This window comes from Acinonyx jubatus, chromosome B3 (assembly GCF_027475565.1).
Source record: "Acinonyx jubatus isolate Ajub_Pintada_27869175 chromosome B3, VMU_Ajub_asm_v1.0, whole genome shotgun sequence".
NCBI classification, from domain to species: Eukaryota; Metazoa; Chordata; class Mammalia; order Carnivora; family Felidae; genus Acinonyx; species Acinonyx jubatus.
In genome coordinates this window covers 87921360-87945777 of record NC_069386.1, presented here as the reverse complement: position 1 = coordinate 87945777, position 24418 = coordinate 87921360, and positions in this window count along the sequence as shown.

The window sequence follows — 24418 nt, the reverse complement described above, 5'->3', positions numbered from 1 at the left end:
ACTCATAAGCTTGGGAAATTACAAGGGTTTTAGGAGCTGTGTACCAGGAAAAGGGAGAAATACCAAATAAATATTTTTTATTATAAATCACAACACCACAGCTTAGTACCATCACTTAAAACTAAGAATGTTTCTATGTCCCACAACTTCTACCTCAAATATATGAACTGGAGAAACTTCCAACCACAAGACCTCCCAGATAGTAAGTAATTGTATCATTTAATATATGATTACAATCTAAATGTCCACCAAAAATCAATGTCTGAATTAAATATAGTGCATCTTTACAGTTCATTACAAACCATATATAAAGGAATGTTTGATCTGCACGTTTCTCAAAGATGATATTCTCAAATAAAAAAAAAACATTTGGTTAAAAACAAGTAAGCTTCTGAGTAGTATTAAAGTAAGATACAATTATCTGAAAAGATACAGAAAAATTATGCAAAATATTGTCTACTAATATTTATGTTTCTCAACTATACATAAAAGTTCAAAAATCAGTCAAGAATGATGCAGGAAAACAGTAATCATCCTGGATGAGGAAGAGAGGTGACTAGAGTACGGGATGATGATTAGGGAGTAATTTTAATTTTATCAACAATATGCAGATGTTCGAAGGGAGAACAAATTCATCTATTACTTATATAATTAAAATTTAATAAAACCGGATAGTTATTAAAATTTAATACTCATTAAAATTTATGAATAATTTCTTTGGAAACCGTTAAGTAAATATCATGTCTTCCTATATTCATAGACTCATATTAAAGATTAGGGTATATTTCCTGGAGCAAAAATAGTTTCAACGAAAGAACCATTTTTGTCAAGTTTGTATACCACAGGTAAATGTATATGTTGTTACTAATTTACCTTGTGCATTAATTTACTGCCACTATAAAACATCTATGCACTCATGAGTACCAGTAGCTATCTGTGAAGAAATTGCATACTCACATTAAACACAATCACTAAAATGTTAGCATTAATATTTTTATAATAATGTTAACAGTAATGTTGCATGTACAGTATGGCCTCCTCATTTACCAGCCCATAAACCTGCTTTATAATTTTTTTAACGTTTATTTATTTTTGACAGAGGGAGAGACAGACAGAGCATGAGTGGGGGAGGGGCAGAGAGAGAGGAAGACACGGAATCTGAAAGAGGCTCCAAGCTCTGAGCTGTCAGCACAGAGCCCGATGCTGGGCTTGAACTCACGGACAGTGAGATCGTGACCTGAGCCAAAGTCGGATGCTCAACCGACAGAGCCACCGAGGCGCCCCACATAAACCCGCTTTATAAATGAACTGTATTCCATATTCTGTGGTTCACAGGGTTATGACTATGAAGAGTTACATGCCACCATCACTGTAATCGAGAGGACCTCTGAAAGTCAGATCAACCCCCCACAGTTTTGATTCCAGAAATTCTCACACTTATATGAATTATTTTCATTTAGCCATGTTCTTACCAACATTCAATTTTAATATCAATTTTTAAATTCACAAGATATGGCTTAAATTTGTCCTGGACCATGACAAACAGAGATGAATACTAGAGTTAAGACATTTGAGAGTGGAGAGCAGTTATAGTGAGTATCCAAAAAGCAGAAGCAAGAAGGGTATGGGTGGGGGTGGAGGAGGGGAGGTGAAAGTAGGTAGGTGGCAGTCTGGGGAGGGTGATCGGCGTCACACATGCTCTGCTGCAGAGCTATTCTCTCAGTCAACAGCCTTGAAAAACAAATCAGTATATGCACATTAAAAATGAACTTTATTTTTCTAAGAACATAGGTGGATTTCTCTTTAAAGAAAACTTGGAATATTAAAGCTTCTGTTTGATTCATTTTCTGTGTGCTTTAACAAGTATGCCATATTCCACAGTCACACAAACTAGAAATATATTGATAAAAAGTCACTTTAAAATCAATCTTGTCACTTCAGTGTGCAATATTTTGACATATCTATAAATATCATTGAATTATTATAGTAGCAGAGTAGCTCCTAGTCCTAAAAACATAAACTTGTAAAAGAGCATATAAAAGTTTTAATTTTCTAGCCAGTAAAATTAGGTTTATTCTTGATTTTATGCATAAGATAAGAAAAGAAAATATAGGCTTGAGATTCTGTAAGATGTTTTTGTCTTTCAGAAAATGTAAGGAGCCCAAAGAAGGAGACAGCCAGGTGCCATGACTATGAGATAAGGTAAGAAAGAGCTTTTGAGTTGTGCCCTTTCTTTTCCCTACATTGCTTGTGTGGGTCAATGTTTGCTTCTTTGCTTTTCAAAAATCAGTGATATCAGCTAAAGGCAGTGGAACAAGAGCATGACTATAATGAATCCATTTGATATGGGGAGGATCAGGAAATAATCAGTGTAGACAGGCTATCTGGCATCATTTTACCAATTCTTCACTTCATCTTTCAAGCAATATAGCTGTATCAGAATGAGACTGTCTTTTGCAAAAAGCAGTTATTAGGGTTTGCATAAAGTGAGGTGATCTACAGAGAGCCCACAGTTAACATTGTAGGGCTGAGTCTTTATTTGGCATACCAGAAACTCACTAACCTCAAGGAAGCCTCTTTTCAGTGAAGTATGCTCTGAAAAATGGGAGTGCTTACATTCATACCCATGCTCATTAAATAAAATCCAGAGATTTTTAGATAAAACAAACCCAGAAACATATTGCTATCATACATGCATTTAAGACAACAGAATATTAGGGTTGTGTTTTTGTTTGTTTGATTCTGGGTTTTGTTTTTATTTTTCATTTCCTGAGTTAATGATACAGGACCAGAATATGACATCCTAGGAAAATAATCTAAATACCTGAGACGGTAATATATATATCTGACAAATCTGAACATGATATGGAAAACATTAGGGGAACGCTCTAATTGACAAAAATAATACCTTTGTACTTAAATAATGCCTCAGAATAAATTAGTAGCTATCAGCTTCTTGCATAAATACAGGGAGATAGAATAAAGTTTGCAGTCAAATAATATAGAATGCACAATTTTTAGCACATGAATATGGCTGTTTTGTGTGTTTACTTCAAAATGACCTATAGTATCCAGTTATTAAATCAAACACAATTCTTGGTATTACTGAGGAGATGTTTTGTAGATGTGATTGCAACTTATATCAGTTAACTTTAAGGGACATTTTCTAGATAATCTGGGTGGGCCTAATACAGTTAGTTAAAAGCAGAGCTGAGGATTTCCTAAAGAAATTCTGTTTATGGACAACAGCTTCAGTTTTTGCTTTAGAGTTCCAGGGTGTCTTTCCTGACAGCCTGCCCCATGGATTTTTGACTTGTGTAGCTGGGCTCCATGATCACCTAAGTCACATTATTACACTAATTCTTTTAATACATATCTCCTACTCGTTCTGTTTTTCTGGTTGAAATCTCACACAGCATACATGGATCAGTAATAAAAAATGAACTATTAGACTAGGCCACAATCCAAAGAACCAAGGGAAATTCTATTCTCTTACCCCAACACAATAAAAATTAGAAATGCATGGGGTGCTTGGGTGGCTCAGTTGGTTAAGGATCAAACTTTGGCTCAGGTCATGACATTGCAGTTCGTGGGTTTGAGCACCATGTCAGGCTCTGTGCTGACAGCTCAGAGTCTGGAGCTTCTTCGGGTCCTGTGTCTCCCTCTCTCTCTTCCCCTCCCTTGCTCACACTGTCTGTCTCTCTCAAAAATAAATAAACATTAGAAAAATTTTAAAAAATAAAATTAGAAATACATAATAAAAAGTAGCTAAAAACCCCATATAATTGTGAGCTAAAATCTATACTATGGACAAAAACTAATAACATGCCTAACATAAGGCAAAATGGATGAAAAAAATTAAAGCTAATCCAAATAAAATAAAAAAGTGGAGAGACAACTACAGACATAATAGATTTTAAAAATTAGTATTTTTGAACAGCTATATTCAACAACCCTAACTAATCAGATTCACATCTGGGGGTATTAGTAATTCCAGAGGATAACAGTGCCAAATTGTTTTAAAAGCCATTTCTACAAAACCTGTAAGGAAAAAATATTTACTAATTTTGAAAGTCGTTCTAGATAATGTAAAAAAAAAATATTTTTATTTAAAGAAATTTTAATGGCACATATAACATCAACAGCAAAATCAGATAAGGACTTAAAAAATAGACTTTATTTTTAGAGCAGTTTTAGGTTCACAGCAAAATTTAGTGGAAAGTACAGAGATTTCCCATATACCTCCTGCCCCCTGTTAATACAGGTCCCCCATCAATATCCCCCATCACAGTAGTACATTTGCTACAACTGATGAACTTGCACTGACACATCTTTATCATCCAGAGTCCACATGGCTTTTAAAACAACACACCATATGGATTTTAACGAACATATAATGACATGGATCCACCATTACAGTTTTATACAGAATACTTTCACTGCATAATGTCATCAAAATAGATGTTTATATGGAGGTTATATTAGTGTCTAGGCAGGAAAACAGAAACTACTCTGGAAACATCAAACAGAGGGTACTTAATATGGAATTTGTTAACAAAAGTATTGAAAGTGCTGGAGCAACAAAAGGTGTATAATAATTTTACCCCACAAAATAAGAACAGCTGGAACCTGCTACCATCCCCAGGGCTGGTGGAGCAATGGTAAAAAACAGCTTATGAAGTGATCATTGTGCTTCCAGGACTGTTATGGTTACATTTACAAGACACAGGTGTTAGTGAAAAGACCAATACAAGCAGCAAAAATAGATGCTGTGGGAATTTGACCTGTCTGCTTATAACACTTAAATCTTCCATCACCACGTGATGATATAGTGCTGCTATATACCTAACATTATGGCTAAGTAACCAGAAAATGCCTAACTTATGATGGGCAGCTCAGGTTACAGAATCACTTGGCGTGGCAAGGTGAGACCATCAATTCTCTATCAGGGCCCCCCAGCAAAGGAGAATAGTTATCTGTAGATATTTATATGAATTTTCTCCAGAGCTCTAAATGCCATAGACCAGAGATAAACAAACATTTTATATAAAAGGCCAAATAGTAAATATTTTAGACTTTGATGACTATGTAGTTGTCACAACTACTCAACTCCACTATTGTAATGCAAAAAAAGACCTAGAAAGTATGGAATCAAGTAAGTGTCTTCCAATGAAACTAATGTACAAACACAAGTGATGAAATAGTTTTAGCCATCAGGGTGTAATTTTCCAACCACTTCCATAGACATTTAAAGCATATTTAGATCTACTTTGGACATCCAAAAAGAAGGAAGCTTGCGCTGAGGTCTAAATTTGGTCTCTCAAAACTGGCTACTTCAAAACACATTCAAATATGTATATGTTTCCTTAAAAAATCCAACTTTCCAGCATACAACAGAATTTTTCTTGGTGTTCGATGGCACAAGGTTCATCCTGCAGACTACTGTATCAATGGTAACTTCAACGAGGCTGGTCCTTGAATTTTTATTGAGGTTTTCACCCACAAACTGTTATTCATATGATTTATTAAGTCTTCTAGGATAACTTCTACTTTCTGCTTACCAGGTCTAGTAAGCACTATGTTTTCTGAGGAATACCATAATATTCTGTGGGACATTGAGACAATAACTCTCCTTGTTAACTAAAATCTGGCAAAAACCAAGACAGTTGAAATATCTTCAAGGTAAGACCAGGAAGGCACACTGCTATGAAAGTGCATCTTTCCCTATCATGTGAAATAAAATCCAGTCTAGTTTTTCTTGTTTACAGATGTGATAATTATTTTTAATGTGTCTACTTGACTGAGCCATAGGGTGCCCAGATATCTGGCTAAATATTATTCCTGTGTTGTCTGTGAAGATGTTTCTTGATGAGATTAGCATTTGAATGGGTAAAGTCAGTAAAACATGTTTGCCTTTCCCCAGTGTGGCTCACATAATCCAATCCCTTGAAATCCTGAATAGAATAAGAAGATGGAGGAGGAAAGAATTCACTCCTCTCTGCCTGACTGCTTGAGAAGGAAACATTCTCCTGCCCTCAAACTGGAACTTACGCCATCAGTTCTCCTGGTTCTCAGGTCTTGTACACAGACTGTAACTACACCATGAGTTTTCCTGGGTCTTCAGCTTGCCAACTGAAGATCACGTGATATCTCAGCCTCATAATCAACTGAGCCAATTCCTTACAATACATATTTATCTATATTTCTATATTCATATCTATATATCCTATTCTATTGGTTCTGTTTCTTTGGGGAACTCTGACCAATACAACAGATATAGGAAAAAAATATTTACCAGACAAAATAGCTACAGTCCAAATTCCAGGAAGTGAATTTTTTTTCCAGATAAGAGGTAATATCTTTAGTAGCAAATCTAAGGTTAAGTTATGCAATCTTCACACATTCACATTTTCTTTTAATGTTTATTTGTTTTTGAGAGAGAGAGAGACAGAGACAGAGACAAAGCACAAGCAGGGGAGGGGCAGAGAGAGAGGGAGACACAGAATCCAAAACAGGCTCCATGCTCTGAGCTGTCAGCACAGAGCCCAATGTGGGGCTCAAACTCACAAACCGTGAGATCATGACCTGAGCTGAAGTTGGACGCTTAACTGACTGAGCCACATTCAAAAGTTAATCAAATGAGAAAAAGAAAGAAATGCTAGGATTTCCATTGCGGTACTTTTCAAGTCATTAATAGTGGTACTCCTTTCTGTAGTTCCCCCAAGAATGGAATATCACACCTGATTTATAATTTTGAAAAGACAGTCAAGGTTAACAGGCATTTCCCACCAAAAGAACCATCCTTCTGACTATTGGGGAACCAAGCTGACAGCCAAATTTTGGATAATAGAAGTTTTGCATTAGAAAATAGAAGCATAATTCCTAAATAACACTAACTAAATGAAATCAACAATTAATTTACGGAGTAATATACTATGATCAAATAGGCTTCCCCCCCCTCCCCCACCTCAGGAATGTAAGAGTGATTTAATATCAGACATGTGTTTATGAAAATCACTTCAATAAACTTAGAAAATTGTCAAGGAATGTAGAAAAAGCATTTGATGAGTTCCATTTCATTAAATTAAAAATAAAAAAAAATATTCTGTTTGAAAAAGGCATCCATCAGGGCGCCTGGGTGGTTCAGTCGGTTGGGCGTCTGACTTCACCTCATGTCATGAGCTCACAGTTCGTGGGTTCGAGCCCTGCGTCAGGCTCTGTGCTGACAGCTTGGAGCCTGGAGCCTGCTTCGGATTCTGTGTCTCCCTCTGTCTCTGTCCCTCCCCTGCTAATGCTCTGTCTCTCTCTCTCAAAAATAAATAAACATTTAAAAAAATTTTTTTAAGAAAAAGGCATCTATCACAAAATATTTTATAATGGAAAATAGTTTGTCTAATACAATATAGTATAGAAACCTACATTTAAGCCTGCCAGTTTCACTGAAGTTGATAGAAGAAATGGAACTCTTATATCCAAGACAAAGGATTGTATTAGCTTCAGTACAGCAAGCACTATGAGTATCAGCATATCGTGTCAGTCCTCCTAATTCCCAAGTCCCACAGAGGCAACTAAATGGACCCAGATGAATTCCTCTACATGCACTGGGCTATGGTATAGGAAAAGAACCCTGAACTTAGGAACCCAAGTCGTTTATAGTCCTTAATAAGCACTTTTAAAGTACTTGTCCTTTGCTTCAGCATGAGACAATATCCTTATTATACTGGACAATCAGAATGCCTGCCCTTTACTTTGGAGAAAGACACTATCTCTATGTTCCAAGGCTCCACGTAAGCAAAGTCACCCTTTCCTCCTAGAGAATTACCACTTCTAACTTCCAAGGCTATTTACATTATAAACATCCTTTAAAAATAGTCCTGAATAAAGGCAATCATGGTTCCTTTCATAAGACATGCAGAAATATGAGAGATCCATGAAGAATTGTCTTCCAACAATATACACCCCTCAGTCATAAACCATCTGGGCCTCAGGTTAAATTTCCCACTAAGAACTCCACTCTGGTGGCTACTCCAATTAATCTAATTAACAGAGACTGATACCACATCTATTCCTTTCATATAGCATTTAATTAAGGCTACTGTTAACCAGACCTAAAGCAGCAAGAAGATGCTAACTTGCAGTACTGAACTCAAACATATCCCCAGGGTTCTGGACCCAAAGCAGCTGAAGAAAACCATGGGGGTATTCCTCCTTCCATTTTTAAATTGATCTTTCCACCTGGCTCAATGCATTAATTGCATTAGCTATTGCACAGACACTGACTTTTGCAAAAGTTGGAAATATTCCACAATTTTATCATCCATAGCAACCTTGGTCTATAAAGCAGAGGCTGACCTGAATGTTGTCTATAACTAGTGTGGTTTCATTGATCATTTCAGCTTTGCTAACAGGATCATTCCCATTGTAGGGATAATGAATCTTTAAAAATTATCTAGGGAAGAGCCAAGATGGTGGAACACCATGGAAGTTTTTTTGTGTGTCTCACATCCATGAAATACAGCCAGACCAACACTAAACCATCCTGCACACCTAGAAAACTTATTGGAGGACTAACACAACAATCTGCACAACCTGAACCACAGAATTCATCAGGTATGTGGCGCAGGGAAGTGAACTTGGGAAGCAAGAAGCTGCAGCGTGCAGGGAGGTGCTTTTGTGGGCAGAGAGAGGACAGAGACAGGGGAGGGGGAGGGGAGGGGGGATATGGGAAATGCACCCCTCCCCAAAGCAGCTGGAAAGAAAGTGGAAAATTGGAAACAGCCACAGGGACTAAACTAAAAAGGGAAAAAGGAGAAAGGAGAGGGTTTAAATTCCATTAAGACTGTAAACAAGGGGAGCACAAGGCTGCAACTCCGCAGCTCGATACCTGGAGGTGCTCTGGTGGGAAGGGCAAATCCTCAGGAGCAGAGTAGGGTCTGGGAGTTTCATGGGCCACACAGGGAAAAGTGGTTCCACTGCTGGAAGGACATTTGGTAGAGATTATTGAAACAACCTGGTCCCACCAGACCCCAGAAAACAGCCACATTCACTGGTGCTGGAACAAGGTCGTTAAGGGTGAAGCCTCGTGCCAGATGTGTGTTGTGATTTTCCATAATCCCTGAAACGCTGCTGCTACACTATCTCGCAAACTTTTTCTGGGGCAAGCTGGCACCTGGGCACAGTCTTGGGGCACTGGCAGCAGTAGGATCCAGCAAGAGTTCCTGGGTGCAGCCGACATTTGGCCATTGCTTGGTGGGACCCTCCCACAGAAGGGCAGAACGGGTCAAAGCCGCAGTCCTTCAGAAGTAAGGGGCCGGGGAAAACAGCCACATCTGAGACAAAACTTGAGAGAGGTACTGCCTGGGGCTTGGTCACAGACAGTGAAAAAGTGGGGAGTGAATGAAAGCTGAAGACAGAGCACTGGTGTGCGATAGCTGATCGGGGAAAACAGAGTTCCGATACTAGAGACTGGGTAGCTGGGTGACGCCATTTTCACCACTCCCGCGCATGCGCATATTCCCCTACAAGCGCCGCAACACTCCACCCCCGTAGGCTAGCAGCGCCATCTAGTGGAGAATGGAGCCGTTACACTGAGCCCCGCCCCACTGGGCCAACTTCGCTCTTCAAGAACACAAGTATCACTGCCTGCTTACTTTATGGACCATAAAGTGCTTCATAGTGTGACTTCTAGGGGAAAACAAAATAATTTCAGTCCTATTTCAATCTGTTAGCAGGTCCATCTATTCAATTTTCTTTCTCTTTTTTTTTCTCTTTTTCACTTCTTTTCTTTTTCTTGAACACAGAAACAGAAAATCTTCATTTTTACTTTCAATTTCTATCAAAAAGATTTTTCTTGAAATTTTTTACTATATTTTTTACTTGTATGTAAATTTTTCAAATTCTATTTTACTTCCATCATTCTATTTTAGTCTACTACAGTGTATTCACTTTTTCAAAATTTCAAACCATTTCCTTCTTTTTCTTTTTTCTTTTTTTTGTTTCTTTTCTTTTTCTTGAATACAGAAAGAGAAAAATTCATTTTTATTTTTAAATTTTATTAAAAAATATTTTTCTTTAATTTTTTCTACTATATTCTTTACTTTTGTGTAAATTTTTTCAAATTCTGTTTTACTCCCATCATCTCATTTTAGTCTACTTCAGTGTATTCATTTTTTCAAATTACCAAACAATTTCCTCCCCCCCCGCCGCCTTTTTTGTCTAATCTGTCAAACCACTTTCAACACCCAGACCAAAACACACCTGGGATCTAGCATCATTTATTTGATTTGTGTGTGTGTGTGTGTGAGTGTGTGTGTGTTTAATTTTTTAATTTTAATATTTTTTTATTTTAATTTTTTTATTTTAATTTTTCTACCTCAATAATTCCTTTTCTCTCTTAAAAATGACAAAATGAAGGAATTCACCCCAAAAGAAAGAGCACAAAGAAATGACAGCCAGGGATTTACCCAACACAGATACAAGCAAGATGTCTGAACCAGAATTTAGAATTTAGAATCATGATAATAAGATAGATAGAATCATGATAATAAGAATACTAGCTGGAGTTGAAAATAGGTTAGAATCCCTTTCTGCAGAGATAAAAGAAGTAAACAATAGTCAGAATGAAAAAAAAATGCTATAACTGAGCTGTAATAATGGATGGATGCCACGGCAGCAAGGATGGATGAGACAGAACAGAGAATCAGTGATATAGAGGACAAACTTATAGAGAATAATGAAGCAGAAAAAAAGAGGAAGATTGAGGCAAAAGAGCACAATTTAGGAATTAGAGAAATCAGTGACTCATTAAAAAATTACATCAGAATCATAGGGGTCCCAGAAGAGGAAGACAGAGAAATAGGGGTAGAAGGGCTATGTGAGCAAATCATAGAGGAAAACTTTCCTAACCTGGGGAAAGACACAGACATCAAAATCCAGGAAGACCAAAGGACCCTCATTAGATTCAACAAAAACCTACCATCAAAAAGGCATATCATAGTCAAATTCACAAAATACTCAAGCAAGGAGAGAATCATGAAAGCAGCAAGGGAAAAAAAGTCCCTAACCTACAAGGGAAGACATATCAGGTTGGCAGCAGACCTATCCACAGAAACTTGGCAGGGCAGAAAGGAGTGGCAGGATATATTCAATGTGCTGAATCAGAAAAATACGCAGCCAAGAATTCTTTATTCAGCAAGGCTATCATTCAAAGTAGAAGGAGAGATCAAAAGTTTCCCAGACAAACAAAAATTAAAGGAGTCTGTGACCACTAAATCAGCCCTGCAAGAAATTTTAAGGGGGACTCCGAGGGGAGAAAAGATGAAAAAAAAAAAAAAAGATCAAAAGCAACAAAGACTAGAAAGGACCAGAGAACACCACGAGAAACTCCAACTCTACAATCAACATAATGGCAATAAATTCATATCTTTCAGTACTCACTCTAAACGTCAATGGACTCAATGCTCCAATCAAAAGACATAGGGTAACAGAATGAATAAGAAAACAAGATCCATCTATATGCTGTTTACAAGAGACCCACTTTAGACCTGAAGACACTTTCAGATTGAAAGTAAGGGCATGGAGAACCATCTATCATGCTAATGGTCAACAAAAGAAAGCCAGAGTAGCCATGCTTATATCAGACAATCTAGACTTTAAAATAAAGACTGTATCAAGAGGTGCAGAAGGACTTTATATCATAATCAAGGGATCTATCCACCACGAAGACCTCACAAGGGTAAACATTTATGTGCCAAATGTGGGAGCACCCAAATATATGCATCAATTAATCACAAACATAAACTCATCGATAGTAATACCATAATAGTAGGAGACTTCAACACCCCACTCACAGCAATGGACAGATCATCTAATCAAAAAATCAAAAAGGAAACAATGGCTTTGAATGTCACACTGGACCAGATGGACTTAACAGATATATTCAGAACATTTCATATGAAAGCAGCAGAATATATATTCTTCTCCAGTGCACGTGGAACTTTCTCCAGAATAGACCATATACTGGGACACAAATCAGCCCTAAGTAAGTACAAAAAGATCAAGATCATACTGTGCATATTTTCAGACCACAACACTATGAAACTCGAAATCAACCACAAGAAAAAATTTGGAAATGTAACAAATACTTGGAGACTGAAGAACATACTACTAAAGAATGAATGGGCTAACCAAGCAGTTAAAAAGGAAATTAAAAAGTATATGGAAGCAGATGAAAATGATAACACCACAACCCAAAATCTCTGGGATGCAGCAAAGGCGGTCATAAGAGAAAAGTATATAGCAATCCAGGTCTTCCTAAAGAAGGAAGAAAGATCTCAGATACACAACCTAACCTTATGCCTTAAGGAGCTGGAAAAAGAACAGCAAATAAAACCCAAAACCAGCAGAAGACAGGAAATAATAAAGATTAAAGCAGAAATTAATGCTATTGAAACAAACAAACAAAAAAAACCCCAATAGAACAGATCAATGAAACCAGAAGCCGGTTCTTTGAAAGAATTAACAAAATTGATAAACCACTAGCAAGTTTGATCAAAAAGAAAAAGGAAAGGACCCAAATAAATAAAATCAACAATGAAAGAGGAGAGATCACAACCAACATAGCAGAAATACAAACAATAATAAGAGAATATTATGAACAATTATATGCCAATAAAATGGACAATCTGGAAGAAATGGACAAATTCCTAGAAACATATACACTACCAAAACTGAAACAGGAATAGGAAATTTGAACAGACCCATAACCAGTAAGGAAATTGAATTAGTAATCAAAAATCTGCCCAAAAAACAGGAGCCCAGGGCCAGATGGCTTTCCAGGGGAATTCTACCAAACATTTAAGGAAGAGTTAACACCTATTCTCTTGAAGCTGTTCCAAAAAATAGAAATGGAAGGAAAACTTCCAAACTCTTTCTGTGAAGCCAGCACTACCTTGATTCCAAAACCAGACAGAGACCCCACTTAAAAGGAGAACTATAGACCAATATTCCTGATGAACATGGAGGCAAAAATCCTCAACACGACATTAGCCAATCGGCTACAACAATACATTAAAATATTCACCACGACCAAGTGAGATTTATACCTGGGATGCAGGGTTGGTTCAATATCCGCAAAACAATTAACGTGATTCATCACATTAATAAAAGAAAGGACAAGAACCACATGATCCTCTCAATAGATGCAGAGAAAGCATTTGACAAAATACAGCATCCTTTTTTGATAAAAACCCTCAAGAAAGTAGGGATAGTAGGAGCATACCTCGAGATCATAAAAGCCATATATGAAAGACCCAACGCTAATATCATCCTCAATGGGGAAAAACTAAGACCTTTCCCCCTAAGGTCAGGAACAAGACAGGGATGTCCACTCTCACCACTGTTATTCAACAGAGTATTGGAAGTCTTAGCCTCTGCAATCAGACAACACAAAGAAATAAAAGGCACCCAAATTGGCCAGGAGGAGGTCAAACTTTCACTCTTCACATATGCCATGATACTCTATTTGGAAAACCCAAAAGATTCCACCAAAAAACTGCTAGAATTGATTCAAGAATTCAGCAAAATTGTAGGATATAAAATCAATGCACAGAAATTGGTTGCATTCCTATACAGCAACAATGAAGTGACAGAAAGAGAAATCAAGGAATTGATCCCATTTACAGTTGCACAAAAAAACCATAAAATACCTAGGAATAAATCTAACCAAAGAGGTGAAAAATCTATATGCTGAAAAGTATAGAAAGCTTATGAAAGAAATTGAAGAAGACACAAAAAAATGGAGAAAGATTCCATGTTCCTAGATAGGAAGAGCAAATATTGTTAAACTGTTGATGCTACCCAAAGCAATCTACATATTGAATGCAATCCTTATCAAAGTAGCACCAGCATTTTTCACAGAGCTAGAACAAATAATCCTAAAATTTGTATGGAACCAGAAAAGACCCCGACTAGCCAAAGCAATATGGAAAAAGAAAAGCAAAGCAGGAGACATCACAATCCCAGACTTCAAGCTATACTACGAAGCTGTAATCATCAAGACAGTATGGTACTGGCACAAGAACAGACACTCAGATCAATGTAACAGCATAGAGAACCCAGAAATGGACCCACAAATGTATGGCCAACTAATCTTTGAAAAGCAGGAAAGAATATCCAATGGAATAAAGACAGTCTCTTCAGCAAGTGGTGCTGGGAAAACTGGACAGCGACATGCAGAAGAATTAACCTGGACCATTTTCTTACACCATACACACACAAAAACTCAAAATGGATGAAAGACCTAAATGTAAGACAGGAAGCCATCAAAATCCTTGAGGAGAAAGCAGTCAAAAACCTCTTTGATCTAAGCCGCTGCAACTTCTTACTCAACATGTCTCCAGAGGCAAGGGAAACAAAAGAGAAATGAACTACTCAGAACTCTTCAAAATAAAAAGTTTCTGCACAGCGAAGGAAATAATCAGTAAAACTAAAAGGCAACCAACAGAATGGGAGAAAATATTTGTAAACAACATATCAGATAAAGGGTTAGTATCCAAAATCTATAAAGAACTTATCAAATTCAACACCCAAAAAACAAATAATCTGGTGAGGAAATGGGCAAAAGACATGAATAGACACTTCTCCAAAGAGACATCCAGATGGCCAACTGACACATGAAAAAATGCTCACCACTCATCATCAAGGAAATAAAAATCAAAACCATAATGAGATACCACCTTACACCCATCAAAATGGCTAACATTAACAACTCAGGCAACAGATGTTGGTGAGGATGCGGAGAAAGAGGATCTCTTTTGCATTGTTGGTGGGAATGCAAGCTGGTGCAGCCACTCTGGAAAACAGTATGGAGGTTCCTCAAAAAACTAAAAATAGAACTACCCTACAACCCAGCAATTGCACTACTAGACATTTATCCACAGGATACAGGTGTTCTGTTTCGAAGGGACACATGCACCCCCATGTTTATAGCAGCACTATTAACAATAGCCAAAGTACGGAAAGAGCCCAAATGTCCATCGATGGATGAATGGATAAAGATGTGGTATATATATACAATGGAGTATTACTTGGCAATGAAAAAGAATGAAATCTTGCATTTGCAACTATATGGACGGAACTGGAGGGTATTATGCTAAGTGAAATTAGTCAGAGAAGGACAAAAATCATATGACTTCACTCATGTGAGGACTTTAAGAGACAAAACACATGAACATAAGGGAAGGGAAACAAAAATAACATAAAAACGGTGGGGGGGACAAAACAGAAGAGACTCATAAAGAACAAACTGAGGATTACTGGAGGTGTTGTGGGAGGGGGGATGGGCTAAATGGGTAAGGGGCATTAAGGAATCTACTCCTGAAATAATTGTTGCACTATATGCTAACTAATTCGGATGTAAATTAAAAAAAATAAATTTAAAAAAATGCAAAAAAATTTTTTTATCTATTATCTATCTATCCTTTTTATTTTCATTATTTTTTAATGTTAATTCTTACATAATTAACATAAAGTGTTATATCTGAAGTGTGTAATACAGTGATTCAACAATTCTATATGTTACGCAGTGCTCATCATAAGTGTAGTCTTAATCTCCTTCACCTATTTCACCCATCTACCCCACCAACCTCCCTTCTGGTAGATATCAGCTTGACTCTATATTTAAGTGTCTGGTTTTTGTGGTTTCTTTTATTTTCTTTGTTCATTTTTTTCTTATGTTCCACATATGAGTGAAATCATATGGTAATTTTCTTCTATGACTGACTTGTTTCACTTAAGCATTATAACATCTAGATCCATCCATGTTGTTGCAAATGACAAGGTTTTATTCTTCTTTGTGGCTGAGTAATATTCCATTGCTCTGGCAAGCTCCCCTGAGTAAACAAAGATATCTTTATTTTAGAGAATTTCTGCTGACAGTGAGGGCTACATGATCTTTAGTGGAGTTTCCTTGTACATTTGAATATCTTTTGTGATACCTTCATGGTAGAAGTCATTATGTTTTTGGCCAGGTGGCACATTAAAAATTAATGCTTGGCTTTCACACAAGAGATACTGTTCCTGAAATGCACATGGTACCCCTGGAAAGAAATAGTGTTTACAATTTCGTCCTCCCCAATGACTTACATCAGTTTGAGGTCATAGGTTGACAGCATCGTCAGCATGGCACAGCATCATCCTAGGTGCCATTCATCTGCCTTATAAAATTGCTGGATAATGGTGATAGGATTGAGTTGGGGAAGCCATCCAGAGGTGTTGAGAGATGTTTTTCTTATTGGTTTGGAGATTCCTTGGCTCTACATTCGCAGGCAAATTGCCTCTCCTAAGGGGATGGAAGTTTGTTGTCCATTGTTACGACAATAGCTCATCCTTTGTCTATTTAAAGGAGAGGAAAGAATAACCACTGAACTATCAGAGCAGCTTGTGTCAATTCTCCAGTTATCAGCCTTTGAATGTTCACTAACAGCTAGAACAATGAGGACCCTTGTCACCCCCATCACCAATAACACCACTTGGGTGAAAGCATACACTACTGGATCTCTGGGAATCTTTTCATGTCACTGAATCTAGCATACAGGGACCTTATCCTTTCACTTCCATAACGTTGTATCTCTCAAAGAATCCCATTCTGATTGGCAAAACTGCCAATAAGCATGAATAGTCTGAGATTTTGCTCTAAGGGAGAACTTACAAATTAACTTGCCACAATTTCATGACTGCTGATAGAGCACATAATTTCTAAGTCTAACAGAAAGGTCTTAATTTTTTTTCCCCACAGTACAGTAAATAGCATAAGCATCAGCTTATTTGTGTCTGTTCAACTTGTCCCAAGACCAATTGGTCTTGGTCCCAAGACCAATGGAGTAGTGCAGAGGTGCTTAAGTAGATACTTATACATGTGACTGGTTACATTACAAAAGAATCCTAAGCTTAGGAAACTAGGATCCATTATAATGGGAGTAAGCATGTCTATATTTTGCTCCACATTGGATCATTGGTTTATTATACTGGGCAATAAGAATTACTGCTCTTAGTTCCCATTGAAAACACTATCTTCATCTTTTGGGGTTATTTCCTATACAGATATGCTTGAAATTAGAGTACAAAATAAAGGAAGTTAGTGTCTCACTTTGTAAGACATGCAGAAATGAGAGAGATCGATGAAGAATTTTCTCCACAACAGTCAGGAATAAGACAATCATGCCTGTTATCATCATAAATATTTTAACAATTATGGTAAATTTAATTAAAAAATTTCCTATGCAAGTGTTTAGATGAGAAGAGAGAATTATCATTATTTGCAAATGAAATTATTGCTTAAGTAGAGAATCCAATATAATCAATCAAAGCTATAGTATGAGAGTTCAGTAAAATACCGGATCTAAAGTCAACTTATGTCTTCCTCAATTCTGTGCATCTGAGATTAAAAGAAGAATACAACCAAATAAAAACAAAGTGCTAAGTGAAGCAGTCCAGCAGGGACCCTGAAAATTCCTGTACATTTCTTTCTTATTTAAAATGTTTATTTATTTATTTTGAGAGAGAGAAAGAGAGACAGAGAATCCCAAGCATGCTACATGCTGTTAGTGCAGGGCCTAATGAGGGGCTCAATTTCACAAACCATGGGATCATGACCTGAGCCAAAATCAAGAGTTGGATGTTTAAATGACTGAATCTCCCAGTCGCCCCTATTCCTCCACATTTCTGAAGTATGTGCCAGACTGCAAGTTTTGTCTATAACCTGATACTGACCAGTTTCTGTAACTGTTTATATAGTTAAATAACTAAGTCAAGGTGAATACAGCATGAATATCATATGACAGCTTGTTTCTAGTAAAGGTTGACTGGCTTATTTGGTGGCTTGCGATAAAAAATGCTAAGATTTTGGGATTGTTTTCTTTCTTTCTTTTTCAGATAGTTACTGTTAGTGTCTAAAATTGCAACCAATTTTTATATGTTGATTTTGTACCCTGCAACTTCACCGAATTTATTAGGTCTAACAATTTTTTGTCAGTCTTTAAGGGTTTCTTTATACATCATGTCATATGCAGATGGAAACAATTTTACTTCTTCCTTTCTGATTTGTATGCTTTTTCTTGCCTAATTTCTCTGGCTAAAACTTCCAGTACTACACTGAATAGGAGTGGCATGAGTAGTTACCCTTGTCTTGTTCCAGATCTTAGAAAAAAAACATTCAATCTTTCACTGTTGATTATAATGTTAGCTGTGGGCTCTCATTTATAACCTTTATTATGTCAAGGTACATAATGTCTATACGTAATTTGTTGATGTTTTTATCATGAAAGGAGTGGATTTTGTCATATGCCTTTTTCTGCATCTATTCAGATCATCACATGATTTTTATTCTTCATTCTATTAAGGTAGTGTATCACATTTATTGACTTATTTGCAAATGTTGAATCATCCTTGCATCCCAAGATAAACCCCTCATGATCATAGTGTAGGATCTTTTCAATGTGTTGTTGAGGGTTTTTTGCTAGAATTTTGAGAATTTTTACATCATATTCATCAGGGATGTAAGCCTGTAATTTTCTTTTCTTGTAGGGTCCTTATCTGGTTTTGGTATAGGCATTATAAAATACGTATGGAAGTGTTCTCTTTAATTTTTTGGATGAATTCAAGAAGGATTGGCATGAGTTCTTTTTTTAAATGTTTGGTAGAATTCACTGGTGAAACCATCTGGTCCTGGGCTTCTCCGTGTTGGGAGATTTTTGATTAGTCATGTAATCTTGCAGGCTACTGGTGTGGTCACATGACTATTTCTTCATGACTCAGTCTAAGTAGGTTGTATACTTTAAGGAACCCATCCATTTCTTATAAGTTGTAGGGTGTTGCAATTATACAGGGCTTTAGGCCCTGCTGTGATCAAGAGGGCCACTAGGCTGTGCCCCAAAAGTGGGGCTTTGTTATGGGCAGCCTGCTAGTGGTACTCTCCTACTGAGCAAGGCTGCTGACCTTGCACCCTGCTTGGGTGGGGCCACCAGCTGTACCCCACATTTGGGCAGGGTCAGAAGCTGTGCTCCAAGGTCATGTGGCCTCACTAGATCTGCCTGGCAAAGCTGTAGGCTGTGCTCAGCAGTTGGGTAGGGCTATAGGCTGGGCTTCACTACTAGTTTGGGCTGAAGGCTGGGTCATTATCTAGGCTTCCAGGTTAGGTGGGGCCAGATGGTATGCTTAGCAATTGGATGGGACAGCTGCCTTGGCTGCCTTGGCTCTCTGTCCAGAAAAGGACAAAAAATCAGTTGATAAGTTAGGATGGCCCAGTGGCTGGGCAGAACTGCCAACAGAGCTCCAAGGCCAGATGGGGCCCCAGTTTTGTTCTGTAGATGGGTAGAACAGGTTGGGATCTTTGCCCAGGTTTCAACACCAAAAGGAATGCAGTCTGCAAAGATCCACATGCTCTTTGCTGTGAGCCCTCTATCCTTCTCAGTCTCAGCTGATTCCCCAGGTGAATTCCATGAGGCAATACCTAACTGGGCCTCTCACAAAGCATCCCAGAATCCTGAGATATTTGAATTTCTACTTTGGGTTTTCATGTTCCCACTGGAGAAACTGTAGGCCCAGGATCCCCGTCTGTCTAGTGCTTCACCAGCGTGGGGGAGGGATAATGACCGATAAAGTGAAACAACTCTTCTTACCCTTTTAATATGGGTTTCCTCAGTTTTTGTGGTCCAACGGTGTTCATCAGCTTCACCCTAGGTTCTAAGATATTCACAAAGTGGTCTTGTCTCTGGATAGTTGCAAGTTGCTTTTTCTGTGATTGGAACTAAAGTCATGAGCCATCTAATTTGCCATCTTGCTGCTGTCCCTCCAACATTCTCTTACTCTTATTCATTGTTTCCCTTCATCTAATCTTAGCTATTCAGGTTTGTGTTTCTTCCTTACACAATAAGAAAGGAGGATAGAGAATGAGAGAGATTGAGAGAGAGATTAAGAGTAAGAAGAAATGGAAAAAAAAAACCAGAAAAATTGTAGCAACTAAATAGTTCTTATGCATAAAATACAATTCTGTGTGATGAAGCACACATTATAATGGAGATTAAAAAGCTTTCATTTTGACATTCAAAGACAGGTATGTTTTAATATTGCTTTACTAATTGGAAAAAAAAAATAAAGAATGGAGATGTAGCACATTGGAAGAACCTCAGACCACAGATAAACCTTCTGAGTTACATGCTGTGTTTTATAATATTGGGGAGAATCTCAAGCTGACATGGAAGGCAACAATTCCTCTCTTTGGGTTTTACTGAAATATTTCCTTATTTGACCTTGCATTGAAAAGCATAAATATTTCCCCTGATAATAAAAATGGAGCAGACATGTAAAGGAGTCCCACAGAGGACAAGGTTGGAAGTTGGACATAAATGAGCCCTCTAAAATATAAAACCTTACAGAAATACAATCTGCTGTCAAATTTTTGAAGGAGACATTCTTAGCAAAGGACATCAAATATAATTGGCTAAAAGCTTTATTGATCATAGTAGGTATTCATGGGAAAAACACTTGACTTGGTGGCAATGGTGTCAGATTTTGGAAGGTTCCATAGTTGGGGCTTATCAAAACTCTCCTACTCTTCAAAGACACCACTTGAACACCAGCATAAGTATGGCATTTCATGGTTACAAGGACTGTTTTTGCAGGTATATAATGATGATAAACAATTTGTAGCATGCAGAGTTAGTGTTCTAAGAGATATGCTAAAATATTCCACCCTAGTGATTTGAAGGGCTGATATCAATAATTCAAATAACCCTGAAGCTAAACAACAACAGTAAAAATATTAGATATGATATGAGGAGTTTTCAAGAATTCATTATGCTTTTCTGTAACTCAATTAACATAGGAAATTGAAAATAATTACATTTTTCTTCATCAAGGATTTTAGGAGTTTAGTTTCATTATCTAATAAGAGAATGGAATATCTTTGTCTTCTCTTATTATAAAATCCAAGTATATGTGTGACTCAAATGACTCAATGTTATTATTATGAACTTTTTTATTGTCTGACAGTACAATTATACCTTTAGAGGTACCTGAGATATATAAAACAATTTTACCAATTTTTAGCTAGCATTTGCTGAGTTCTTATCATGCACTCTTTCCTAGCTAGGCACATTCTATTTATTACTATAGTGAATACTCACGAGAATATTCCCATTCTCCTTTTGTAGATTAGGGACTAAAGCTGAGAGATATTAAAAAATTTTGCTATTGCACTGCCAGTATGTGGTGGATCTGACCCATTGTTGATTCCAAAACCATTTCATCTTAACTAATGTACACGCAGTTCTCATGCTAAATGGGCTATGTTGTCCTTTTAAAGTAATTACCTATTTTTATAATTTTCCACTTGTTCTAACCTATTATACTACAGGTGAATACATATATATTTATACATATATATATATGTATATACATGCATATATTTATGTATAAATATATATACAGAAAATCACATACATATGCATGCCTGAAAGTTTGTGTCTGAGTATATATATATGAGTGTATACATATATGCATTCCCCTGGGATATATATATATATATATATATATATATATATGTGAGTTCCTATAACCGAGTCCCTTTGGCATGAAACTGTGTGTACACTAATGTGAATATATATGTACAATAGTTAATAAAGTGAATATATACGTACAATAGTTAATATATATGTATATATACACACACGTGCACACCACACATACATACACACATATACATAGTTGTATATAAATTCATTTATTCTGTTTAGTGTTGGAAATATAAATAACAAGACTTCTTGATGAGACTCTTGGACTAAAGCATTTTATTTTTAGGTTCTAAAATATATAATTATAGGATGCATCTGAGCAAGCAGAACGAGGGGCAACTGAGGAGTCTTTTTCACTTAAACCTTCACAATTATGACTCCAGTGTGTTTAGGTTTTAGAAATATACCCTTCAAATAAGTATGATGTTATTAACCAAAGAATCTATGGGTAATTTTCTAAAATGAACTTTAGAAAAATGTCTTGTCATTGTAAAAGGAAAGGATGTTCACCCTCAATAGTTATTATAGGTTAGATTATAGTAGGATAAATTGGATTACAGACATTTTCATTAGTAATTTACTAAATAGAGGTATTAGTCATTGCTTAAATATAGAGTTTTTAAAATTATGATGAGGTATCTTTGGATATATTTCAAAATGGTATATAAATAAATGAGTGAATTTGAAAACATGTTATAGATCGATTGGCATTGCTGAAAGAGCATCTCCTACTTTATAGAAGTTTCTTTAAAGAGACAAATTTCACTTTCTCAACTAGTTAGAAAGGGCATTCATCACTACTTGACACGCAGATGCTGTGGAATAAATGTACTTCCAAGGAACTCAATATCTAGTTCAATTTCCTCTTGACAGTAGCTTTCAAGTTATTTTCCTGGTAACTTTTGTGGGTCGACAGATAGTGTTGTAGAAGTGCTAATTGACAGACACATTCCTCCAGTGACAGATGGTAACACAGACCCAATTGTCAGAGTGCAATAATGTTAACTGTCGAAATGAGAAACAAACACATCAGGGATCCCTGTTTTACACACACACACACACACACACACACACACACACACAAACTACATATTAAAAGTTCATATCATAGAAGCCAAATACCATCCTCAAGACTTAAAGCTAAAGGACTTTGGAATATAAACAATATTCTAGAAAGTTCCCTAAAAGATATGTCAGCATCTTATAATAGTATTCAAGATGATTTTATGGTAATAGAAATGGTTCTGATGGATGCCTGGGTGGCTCAGTTAAGTGCCCAATTTGATTTCGGCTCAGGTCAGGTCATGATCTCAAGGTTCATGAGATCCAGCCCCACATCAGCCTCTGTGCTGTCATCATAGAACCTACTTGTGATTCTCTCTCTCTCTCTCTCTCTCTCTCCTTCTCACTTTGCCCCTCCCCAACACACTCACTCTCTTCCTCTCCCCCTCTCTCTCAAAAATAAATAAATAAGCATTTTTAAAAAAGAAATAGTTCTGACAACAATTTCACAAACTGAAGGATACTGTTAATGTAAACTTAACTTTCCTCAACTATCATAATTCACTAAAGATATCCCAGGATGGAAAATAAAAACTTCTGGGCATTATGCCACTTCTAAATAAACACTTTATGCCTGAATTCAAACTGTATTTGAAGAGAAGAGAATGAGTGTTAGCGGTTAGAAATCAAGGGATTAAGGTTTGATATAAAATCAGGTTACTTTAATTATTCTTAGAATTCAGAGATGGAATCCTAACTGGTATGTTGTATATTATGTTATTTTTTAAGAATTTATTTAAAAATGCAGATGCTTTAATAGTCAGAAAAAAGTTGGATCTTGTGAAGGAGACTATATAAAGACCCAGTAGAAGACAGAGGAAAAGTGGTCTTTCAGATCTTATCCAGTTCTAGAAAACTTTCAAATCTGTCTCCTATAAGTCATTTTATGGGCTGGATTATGGATTAAATGTGGCATGAATTTTATATAATGAATCTGAGAATAATGTCCTTCTTATGCCCAAACTCACATAGCATTCCGCTAAAACTGTCAATCAGATCAATGAATTAATAATAACTCCTGAGAAGATTTGTATTTTTGTCTTTCTTATTTTATAAGTCTATTTCTTTAAGTGACAGTAATAAATGTAAGTAGCATATCACAGCTTCCATGTCCAAAAATTCACATTCATAGCTCATAAAATGTTGTTTCTGTTGAACTTAGTGGCATTGCAATCCTATGGATGACATCAGTTTAAAGGGAAATTCATGTATATATCAGGTGGGTAATGTATTTCTAAACATGGTTAAATCAAGAGGATTCAGGCTTGTCTTTTGGTAACTAAGAAGGAATCCTGAGAATTGCAGTGAAAACAACTGCTTTTGATTAAGTAATGGACAGAACAAAAGACGCTCGGCTTCCTCTTTAAGCCACACTAAAATGACTGTAAAGGGATTTTTAGGGTGTAAATACATAAATACAAAGAGAACAGGAGTATAATGATTGTGGTAAATTTGGGAAGTTGTAAAATAAATGGTAAGTAGTAGTTGATTAAGTAAACCCAAGGAGGTTATATTTTAAATAGAATTGCAATATTTAGCAAATGCAAATACAAGGTACTCAGTTAAATTTGAATCTCAGTAAAATAATGAACACTTCTTTTAGAATAAAAGTATGTTCACAATTAACAGAGAGTCCTGTATCTTATCTGGCAACCCTAAGTTTTCATTAATAGAGCTAGAAAGTACTATGACTTAACATAAAAAAAAAAACATCAAAACACTTAGGAATATTTGGCAATAGGTGCCTCTGGAAATTGGGCTTGTGGGGGGATCATAAATATGAAACA